Source organism: Xenopus laevis, chromosome 4L (assembly GCF_017654675.1).
Source record: "Xenopus laevis strain J_2021 chromosome 4L, Xenopus_laevis_v10.1, whole genome shotgun sequence".
NCBI classification, from domain to species: Eukaryota; Metazoa; Chordata; class Amphibia; order Anura; family Pipidae; genus Xenopus; species Xenopus laevis.
This window is the reverse complement of record NC_054377.1, coordinates 125,031,166-125,042,803: the sequence shown is the minus strand read 5'-3', so window position 1 is coordinate 125,042,803 and position 11,638 is coordinate 125,031,166. Positions and strand designations below refer to the sequence as shown.

The following is an 11,638-nucleotide window of genomic DNA, read 5'->3' as shown; positions in this document are numbered from 1 at the left end:
GGCTGCCAGTCCATAGCCAATCAGATCCCTTATTTGGCACCCCAAGAACATTTTTCATGCTAGCGTTGCTCACGGGTTCAAAAGGTTGGGGCTCCCTGCCCTAAAGCATTAATAATAACAAAAAATGAATTTTACTGCAATATTACTCTTTTCAAGTGTTGAATTATAGAATCATTTCCAATCTGCACCTCCCCTCCATATTGCGCCTGAGCAGTCACGCTGGTTTTCTCCTCAGGGTTCAGCAATGTGATAAATTACAAGTTAGACCTTGATTCTGCAGCCAATTACTCAGTCAACCCTATCTGCAGCCTTGGCCTATGGCTGACAATCCATATAGGGAGATCAGACAGCAACAAGCTAGTTCCACCAGGAAAATGCTTCTGTCTCCATTTACAACAATTAAAGGGCCACACACAGCATTATCGGCAACTCTCGTGCAGCTTTTAAATTCCATAAAATCCACCAATCTGACTCAGACTAAGTGTGGCTTATAGACACCATGTGGCACGTCTTTTTCCCCAGTGGCCTGTAACTGAGACATATGAAGCACTTGCACTGAGGAATTCATTCATAGCCTTATATCAGGGTGACTGCAAATCAATAGCAGCACATTTAGGAGCAGCAGAGACAGCTTTGGGATGAGTTATTAGTGGCACTGCTATGGGCTCACATTTAATTAGCTCAACAAATCTGTCAGTTATCCGAGACTCTTGTGCCACTGACCTGGAACCAAGACGGGTCACCATAGGATTGGCAGTGACCTTGTCTGGGGAGTCCCATACATGTTTGTGTCATCATAGCTCTGGCTGCAAAAGTAAGAATTTTCCTTTGCACGAGTGATTAATGTGTAAGAGCCACGCTCTGCAACTTTACAAAAACACAGGCACCATATCCAATAACAACATGGCATCTTTCTTTTTCTGCCCCCATTGGTACATGACTACAATTATTATTTTACTTTGATTTACTGCTTAACCTAACCTTTACTTGGTCTTGCTAAACCATCAACATACAGAACAGGTTTGGTATCAGTTATCGGGAAACCCGTTATCCAGAAATCTCAGAATTACGGGAAGGTCATTATCCATTTTAATCAAATAATATTTTTAAATTATTTTTTAACATTTTTAATTAAACCGTAGCTTGTACTTGTTCCTAACTAAGAGTATTGGAAGCATTGGGTTTAATTAATATTAAATGATTCTTTAGTAGACTTGAGGTATGGAGATCCAAATTATGGATTATCCCTTAACACCAGGTCCCAAGCATTCTGGATAATATGTCCCTGTATTTTATTGAAAGGCTGCAAAGAAGAGTTATTTTCTTTTAATGCATTCAAATAAATAAGTAATTAAGAATATATATATATATATATATATATATATATATATATATATATATATATATATATATATACATGTCTATAAATTATATGATGTTGCTTGCATTAATAAAAGATGAAAGGCTGTGGGGGGATCGGACCACAGAATTATACAAGTGAGCTGTTTATAAGTAACAAGGACATCCCTGTGTGGCTCAATAAGACAATGCTTGCATTTAATATGAAGGTCCATAAAGGTGGTAAACAACATGAATGCAAATTATTATTATTATTCTTGTTTGGTAGGTGGTTAATACATACAGCATCCGACTAGGGGGTCCTGAGTTCACTAGGGCTGCCGCCTGACCCCTTGGCCTGAGTACTGATTTTCCAGGTCGCCGCCCAATAGTATTTGTATACTGTGATGAGAATCATTGACTTGGGTAACAATCATTTCTATGGGTGCAATACTTGGACAGAAAAAACATATAGTGGGACCTGCCATACAGAGGTAGGTTGTTGGAGAAAAGTACATTTTCTTTGATCCTGCAAGAGCCTCCTAGTCATGTCCATAACCTTCTATACATAAAACATAAAGCCTAATGAACATGATTTATACTCAATCTGTTAAATGAGTGAATGCTGCTTGAGGAAATTATTTGTAATAATTAAACAGTACCGTGTCCTTATTGGAACATTGGAAGCAAGACCATCTTATTTGTTTATTTAATGTTTAAAAGATTTTCTAGTAGACTTCAGGTATGAAGATCCAAATTATGAAAAGATCCATTATCCAGAAAACCCCAGGTCCAGAGCATTCTGAATAACAGGTACCATGTTGTACCTGTATTAATATAATAAGCAACCCTAAGTATTCCCAGAGCTATTACTTACCTGAAGACATATAATCAATAATTGAGGCTGTACTAGAAATAAAGAAAACAGAAAAAAAAGTGGTTATCAACTAGAAGGAAGATAATATTCTGTTATGAATCCCAGAAAGAGGCTTAGCATAGGCTATTCATTGGGGTATAGGATCCGTTATCCGGAAACCCATTTTCCAGAAATTATGAAAAAAAGCCGTCTTCCATAGACTCCATTTCATCCAAATAATCTAGACTTTTAACAAATGTTTGCTTTTTTCTCTGTAATAATAAAACAGTACCTTGTACTTGATCCAAACTAAGATATACCTGTAATTAATTCTTATTGGAAGCAAAACCAGCCTATTGGGTTTATTTAATGTTTACATGAGGTATGAAGATCAAAATCCAGAAAACCCCAAGTCCCCAGCATTCTGGATAAAAAGTGCCATACCTGTCTTTCAATATGAGCATGAAGATGACCATATTTTCAAATACAGGATCTGTTATCCGGGAACGTGTAAGAAAGCTCGAAATAGGGAAAGGCTGCTCCCATAGACTTCATTTTAAAAAAAGAATTCAGATTTTAACAAATGATTTCCTTTTTCTCTGTAATAATAAAACATTACCTTGTACTTGATCCAAACTATGATATAATTAATCCTTATCAGAGGCAAAACAATCTTATTGGGTTAATTCATGTTTATATGATATCTTAGTTGAGTTATGATATGGAGATCCAAATTATGGAAAGAAATTGTATCTGGAATACTCCAGGTCCCGTGCATTCTGTATAACAGGTCCCATAACTGTAGTTGTAGAAGCTGGAAGATCATTCATATATCTTATATAAGAATTTTAAAAGAAATGTAAATGCTGTATTACCATAAATAATGGAAAAAGCATCTCAAAAGCATGAACAAAAAGTACCAACTGGCAATTGCTCATTTGCACAATAGCAGATAATGCAAAATGAAAGTACTAAATGAAAGTGCATCAAGTGAGCAAGCTTCATAGTCGTTACCCAGAATACCTTGCTCGCAATCCATCACATATCAAAGTAACAGGATTAATGGAGAAGGCTTGAGGAGCTGTATGTAGCACTCTGGGTACTTCATTTGTTTCTAGTAAAGAGGCAGCTGTAGCCAACCAGCAAATAGGTTCACCCTTCTGGGATGGAAGACAGGTGGTGTCCCTCCTGGAGAGGGCATCTGCCTGTAATGTAAGTAATGCAATCATGCTCAGTTAGTGCTATTATTGACATGGAGAGGGACCCCAGGGATTCATACAACAGATTGCTGTGCAGCTGAGACCGAAAATATTTTCATGATACAGTAGAATCGGAATTTACATCAGCGCTGCCATGAAATGTTGTGGTTTTGGCCGCTGCCTTTGGAATTATTAAGGGGAGAGTCACATTTTAACTGTTTCAGCGTCAGTGTTGTTATTTGCTGTAATGCAATAGTGCATTCATCCAAGCAAATCCAGGGGGAAATTTACTAACGGTGGATTTTCTTACCTCGAAACGCTCCGCCACACGCTGTACAACTTCGCATATTCATTAAAATGTTATGAATTTGCAAAGTAACGATCATTCATCTGGCGAAAGGCACAACCTTGAATTGTCGAATTCTCCTCTACGTCTTTTAGTAAATTGGTGATGTCCCTGCAGAATGTCTTTTTGGCATTTTTTTGCTAGTGAAGGCTACATCGCCCTTTAGTAAATCTAAAGGAGGAAGTGGCCATCATCTGACTCTTGCTGCACACAAAGGAGATCTTTAAGTTTAAATTAACTAAACTAACTGTAAATTAAACTAAACTTTTAGTATGATGTAGAGAGGGATATTCTGAGACAATTTGCAATTGGTTTTCATTTTTTATTATTTGAGGTTTTTGAGTTATTTAGCTTTTTATTCAGCAGCTCTTCAATTTGGATTTTTGGCAATCTGGTTGCTAGGGTCATTTTTTATTTGGACTGATTTGAATAAGACACTGGGATATAGGAGAAGGTTGGAATAGAAAGATGAATAATTTAAATACAATTAGCAATAACAATACATTTGCAGTCTTACATTCCTTTTTAGATGGGGTCAGTAATCCCTATTTAAAAGCTGGAAACAGAATAATTCAAAAACTATTGACAATTGGGATTTGAAAAGTTCGTTAGAGTTTATCATTTTATAACATACTAAAAGTTAACTTAAAGATGTACCTTCCATTTAAAGTTATCCTTCTAGTCTGTTTCTCTTTAATGTAGACTACACTGGTAGCAAGGGGTTACACTCCAGGGCTGTGGGAACCCGTATGGATTTGGCTAATTTCCCAGCTCAGTTTGAAGCAAGGGGTCACTACAAACAGGAAATGTGAATTTAAGCAGGGGCGCAGCAGTCCCTATAAATATATATGTATTTCTGTCCATACACAGTTTACTCGGAGCACATCTGCACCTCTCTCTGGGCAGACACACAGCCCCTGTGTTTATTTGGAGGGGAACGAGTTTGGTGTATGTCTCAGTATTGGGGGCAGGGGGCTGGACACACACGGAGATGTGTATAAAAAAGCCCATAACACAGGGCATGCACAAAACTATTAGCATTGTATCAGCGGAAAGCTCTGACCCTGGGTTCCATATAAACAAAGGGGGAGAGATAAATAGTGATGAAGAAAGAGTGAGATGGATGGATAAATAAAGAAAGATGATGGAAAGAAATATAGCAGAAATATAGAAATAAACAGAACTATTGGATGATATATATAGGGAGAGAGACAGAGGGAGGATAACCAGGAATATGAGAGACAGGGACTGATATACTATGTATATGATTTATAATGAAATACAGTAACCCAATTAGAACAGGGCGAAATGATTCCTTAACATTCTCTGAACTTCTAGACTGGGAATTTCCAAATAAGAGAGCAAACATTGGGTGGAACAGTGACTTGTTGTTTAGCACCACTACCTTGTAGCTCTGGGGTCATGAGTTTGATTCCATCCTCTCAACCTCTTTCTTGGGCTTATCTTAACTTTGGGTGCCTGGATAGAGACACCCCGAGAGAATAGAACCTGGGATACCTGTAATATAATAAGCTATTGACAATCAGTGGTGCTCATTAATTAACACCAATCAGATATTTGCTTTGCTAATTGGTTACTATGGTACTTTGGTTGCTATGGTCTGAGCATGTTTGGTGATGAATCTTGACTGTGCATTCAATATTCCACCAATCAGATATCTGCTTCCATCAAAGTTGATTGGAAATTGGTTGCTGTGCGTTACTAAATTGATCCACAATCATTCCTAATAAATTAGAGAATGAAAATGAGATGCGTAAGATCCTAAACTGAAGGCTAACGATTACCCACAACAAAGCTAAATTGTCTACACCAGGGTCATTGGGTTTGACAGAGTTCTCATAGCAGTAATGGGAGAGATTAGGTGCACTTTGACCCACATTTTTACAGCCAACATTGATTCTGGGCCACTAGCAGACTTTTGGAAGAAAATGCACATTTGTGGCAGTATTCAGACTTCTAGCTTAAACTGCACTTTCCACATGCAGACACATCTATGGTCTTTGCAGTTGTCTGTACTGAGAGAACTGGTTGAACACCTCTTTTCATGTAGCCCCTAAAACAGTGATTCCCAACCAGTTTCTCACCAGTCCCTTAGATATTGCTCCCAATTGCCTCAAATCAGGTGCTTATTTTTGAATTCTTGGCTTGGAGGCAAGTTTTGGTTGCATAAAACCATGTGTACTGCCAAACAGAGTCTCCTAGAGGATTCCAGTCCACATAGGTGCTACCAATAGCCAATCAGAACCCATATTTGGCACCACAGGAACCTTTTGCATGCTTATTTTGCTCTCCAGCTTTTTTAAAATTTGAATGGGGCTATGGTAAAAAGGTTTGGGGACCTCTGCCCTAGAAAAACTAACTCCATAACACTTTGACAGGCCTACTTTTAATGGAAGACTCTACTGGTCCAATTGGCCAATATTTTTGCTTAGATCAGCCAAAGGATGTAGGTGCACACCTGGCCTCTCAGTATCATACACGGTGCTTGGGGCATAGGAGGACGGCAGAATACGTGTGCTGGAGTACTTCGTTTCCAATATTTTTGCTGCCATGACCAGGGAGAAATAGATCTTAGTGACTCTAAGAGTGGAGGCCATAATAGCACATCAGACTGAGTTAGTGAGGTGGCCATACACGGGCAGATTAAAGCTGCCTATATCAGTCCTTTAGACCGATTCGGCAGTTTATCTGCCGTGTGTGGGGACTCCTGACGGGTCCTCCCGATCGATATCAGGCCAAAAATCGGGCAGATATTGATCGGTCAAGTTTGATTTTTTTCTTGTACTAACTTGATGCGGTCCTGCGACCCGTAGGAGCCCATTTGTAGTATTGTAATCCAATCATTCGGCCCCAGGGCCGAACGTTTGGATTCATCCGATACCGCCCAGCTGATAGTGGGCATATCATGTTAAGATCTGCTCGTTTGGCGACCTTGCCATACGAGCGGATCTTATAGTGTATGGCCACCTTTACAGTGATAAGGATTACTCAACCTGATGATGTTTAGCAAGTAAAGACATTTTTGGTATGGTAGTCTAAGGTTAAAGCATCTACAGTCATGGGGTAACTATAAACTACTGTGCATTTTTCCCGACTGTCCCTTATTATACTTGTTGCCAGGAGTTCTAGTTTGAGAACCTATGTTTCCACATCTCTGATAAAATGAAACTCCTCTGAATCTGATGTAGTACCCAAAGATAAAGGAGCAGATTATTATATCAAAGTGAACGAAGTGATATACAGAGGCCTATTTGTTAATTTTTGCAGTTTCTTGCAATGCTCTTTCTATAGTTCTTCAACCTAAGAGAGTGGTGATACTCCATCCCATTATGTAATACAGTGCTGCGTCTTAATGACAGGCTTCCTGTGTTTCATTAGATGTTCTTGTCTTTATCAACATTTGCAAATTTGACTAAATATATGACTGCTGTCCTGATCCTATGTCTGCTCTGGACTGTCTTAGAAACATGAGGATTAGGGATAATAGCTTCTTTTAGCAATTGGGGCTCTGCTACCAAACAATTTCTGGTACGAGTGTGTTTCTGTGTGACCCTCCAGGGCAGAGGATCCCTGGGTTCCATCCTTCTTTTCTGTCAAACATTCTGTCTGACCCCCTTCGCCGACTAAACAGGTTACGGATATTTAAAAAAGTATTACCAACTAAATGTATACCTGAATGTATTCACATGGGTGGGGGCAGCCATAGTACAATAGGAAATGTTATCCACCATCCTGTTAGGCAATAGAATAATGGCAAAACTCTTGCTTGGATTATGGAGAGCCACCAGCAGTGGACTTTATCACTGGCCCAGTGCAGTCCTTGGTCAATGGGATATTTAAACCTGGCCTTTTGAACCCATATATTTGTCAAAATTGGCCGTGTATGGTAATCTGTTCAAAGTCAAGCAGATGCTCATTAAAACACCATGGAAATCCCAATGTAACCCAGTAATTTGATCTGGGCCCTCTGGACCCACCATGTATGTTTCCAAACTAGTCAATGATCCCTTTGATTGTGCTTGGCAGAAGAGGCATTTATACCCCTTTGTGGGGAGTCTGCCATTACCTGTGCCAATATTCTAGCTGTATGGCAACTTCTAGCTAGTTATTTGCATTATGTATAATGGAATTCAACTTAGCAGCCATGATCAATCCCATTAGCACCCTGCAGACGTGCAAATATCCCTGTAGGCAAGCAGCTTTGTGTCAAGCAGGAATCATACACAAAGTACACAACACTTGTTTCTTGCTAAAGTTTGTGTTTCAACTTTGATAGTGATGATGTTGGTGCTTGTGTGGCAGCACAGTGGCTTAGTGGGTAGTTCTTCTGCCTTGAAGTGATGGGGTTCTGAGTTCCATTCCAGCTTGCCTCCTACATTTAGAAGCAAAAACTGGGCAGTAACCCATGGTAACCAATCAGATTGCTGCACTAATTGTTCTACTTGCAGCTGGCTTTAAAAAACTTATCACTGATTGGTTGCTATATAGGTAACTGCTCATGGGCAAATTTGCCCAGTGTTGATAAATGAGTGTGTGTGAATGTGATAGGGACCTTAGATTGTCAGCTCCAGTGTGGCCAGAACTAATGTGAATTATGTATTTTCTCAGTAAATTGCTCTGTAAAGGTTTTGGCCTTACATAAAAAAACAGATGAAAATATGGCAAGGCTTGTGCTGGAATTGATGGACGAGGGTTCAAATAAGCATAATTTTGGTGCCAGTTCTCATATCTCAGAGCAAGGCTACAAGATTTGTACCAAAATAGTAGATTTTAATAGGTCAGAAGGACCCCCTGTTTAGAATGTTAGTAGCCTGCTGATCCAGGCCCAAGTCTCGGCAATGGATACATTACCAACAAAGGGGACTGCTGGTAATGAACTGAACACATAGCTGTAAAACACACTCATTACTGTCAACTTTCCAAATACACAGAGCAGACATGAAAATAAATAATATTTGAGAAGGAGCCCCTCCTCGGAGGGGGACTGGGAGCTGAGGCAGGAAGCTGGGGTCAGGGAAGGAGCCCTGAGGAAGTGAGAGAAATAAATCAGGCCTGGGGGGCGGGAGGGAGAGGAGGGATGAGGGAAGGAGGGGTGTTCCTGAGGAAGTAGGGAGAAGGGGAACAGACTTCCTGCAAGAAGGCAGATATGATAAGTGTTAACCCTCTGAGAGCATGGGGTGCTGGCAGACAACCCTGGCACAGTTAATCATCTGATACCAGATCCATAGATGTCACTCCGACCCTTAGGCCCATTTAATTGATTGTCAAACCTAATACTTGAGTTGCCTTATACGAAAGAGCAGTTATAATGGTCACAAATATGTATGAGACTACTTCAGGCACAGGGGTGAGCTACTTATTTAAAAAAGGCAGTGATCATGGCAAAGTTGTTTTCTAAGCACATGAGTATTTGTCTCAAGGTCTTCTGAAAGAAACAACAGTGGGATTCTTAAAGGGGTTGTTCACCTTTGAGTTAACTTTTAGTATGATGTAGAGCGTGATATTCTGAGACATTTTGCAATTGGTTTTCATTTTTTATTCTTTGTGGTTTTGAGTTATTCTCCAGTTTGCAATTTCAGCCAGCTGGTTATTAGGGTCCAAGTTACCTTAGCAACCATGCATTGATTTGAATAACAGACTTGAATATGAATAGAAGAGGGTCTAAACAGAAATTTTAGTAATTAAAAGTACTAATAACCATAATGTGTAGCCTTACAGAGCATTTTTTTTTAGATGGGGTCACTGACCCCCATTTGAAAGCTGGAAAGAGTCAGAAGAATAAGGCAAATTATTCAAAAACTATACAAAATAAATAATGAAGGCCAATTGAAAAGTTGGTTAGTATTGGCCATTATATAACATATTAAAAGTTAACTTAAAGGTGAACCACTCCTTTAAATGTCCGATGTCTCCAGGGTCAGAGTTATGGAAAAGAGGGCCCTGAGCAAGTTGGCAGAGACATTTCCAGTGACAGAGAGTCAAAAAAAAGACTGGCATTGGAAATAAGGGACAGCTAGCAACTATGGTGTATGCACAGATGAAACATTCTTCTTTGTTTTTGGAAGTAAATGCTCTATTCCATCAGGATGCCAGTGGGTAAATTCCTTTTCATTTCAAAGAATGTCTCTTTCAAAATCATCGCCTTGAGCCTTGAGTCCCCGCCTTGCGTGTGATACAGACGTGACTGCACTGATGTCTTACTGCTTTTATTGTGTTTTGTTATGTAACTGGTTTTCGCTAATAAAAATACTGTTTCTTTGTTAAAAGAAACCTCTGCAAACTTCTTTATGGTTTTCCCCACAATCAGGCCCAGATTTGTGGCAAGGCCACATAGGCCCTGCCTATGGCAGCAAAAAATAGGGACGGCATGCCGCCCAGCCGCATTATGGGGATGTGTGCGTCCCCATTCAATTACACCAGCTGCGCCAGCGCACTGGGAAGGGGAAGTGTGGGCGGGCGCTAGGATAGCACGGCCGCCTGGTCGGACCGCGTGGCCTAGGGGCGGCTGGCAAAGAAATCCGGCGCTGCCCACAATGCAGTGTTTCTCCCACAATTCTGCCATAATATTTTTCTAACTGGCACAGAATGTTTTGCTGAATTATAGTATTATATAAAATTACACTGACAACCCACAATCTTTAGTTTCCCCGTTGCTAACAGTACATTTATGGGGTTATGTAATATAAGGCACTAAGTTTGCCCAGGGCAGTAACCCATAGCAACCAATCAGCAGGTAGACTTTACTAGTCACCTGTTTAAATGCAAGCATCTTATTGGTTACTATGGGTTACTGCTCCTTGGCAAACATAGTGCCTTATATTACTTATGGGGGTTAGTCTCATATAGTCCGCTTGCTTCATTTACAAGCAAAACATTGCAGCTTCTATGTGGTCCCTTACCAACCATATATTCAGTGCCTGGCAGTCTCTCTTTGGATTCCTACTACAGGTATTGGATCCGTTATCTGGAAACCGTTATCCAGAAAGCTCTGAATTACGGAAAGCCTGTCTCCCATAGACTCCATTATAATAAAATAATCCACATTTTTCAAAATGATTTCCTTTTTCTCTGTAATAATAAAACTGTACATCAGGTTTGGACTGAGAATTAAAATAGGCCCTGGTATTTCAGGTACACAGAGGCCCAATCAGCCCACACAGAGGCCCAAACAGCCCCCACCAGCCCATTAAATACTGACTTTCTATGGCACCTTATAGCAGCCCCTCTGGCATTTGCCAGAACCCACAGATTTCCAGTCCGCGCCTGCTGTACATTCTACTTGATCACAACTAAGATATAATTAATCCTTATTGGAAGCAGAGCCAGCCTATTGGTTTTATTTAATATTTACATGATTTTCTGGTAGATTTAAGGTATAAAGTTCCAAATTATGGAAAGATCCCTTATCCGCAAAACCGCAGGTCCCACTGTGCACAAAGGAGGGAGAAGTTTAGACTTCAATTTCACTTAAAAATTCATATTTTATTGTTCCATTAAAATAGGCACTCCGTCACAATAAGGAACCATAGCTTAAAAATATGGAACGCTTCACGAATTTGCATGTCATCCTTGCGCAGGGGCCATGCTAATCTTCTCTGCATTGTTACAATTTTAGTAAATGTGCTGCCGGCGCAAGGATGACATGCAAATTCGTGAAGCATTCCATATTTTTAAGCTATGGTTCCTTTTTGTGATGGAGTGCCTATTTTAATGGAACAATAAAATATGAATTTTTAAGTGACATTCAAGTCTAAACTTCTCCCTCCTTTGTGCACAGTGCTTGTTTCTATAGTTTGGTTAATTTGGCCATACTACCAAACCATTTTAGCATGAATGACCAGTCAGGGGCCATTTAGACTGATAATCCTGTGTTCCAGG

The 11,638-nt window shown here is 39.9% G+C and overlaps 1 non-coding gene across 1 annotated transcript; it reads right to left on the bottom strand.

Annotated features, from left to right (window-relative positions):
• Positions 1-11,292: 11,292 nt before the first annotated feature.
• On the bottom strand, positions 11,293-11,395 carry LOC121403505. The gene has a single exon (XR_005967331.1). It is a non-coding gene; the product is annotated as a U6 spliceosomal RNA (small nuclear RNA).
• Positions 11,396-11,638: the final 243 nt, after the last annotated feature.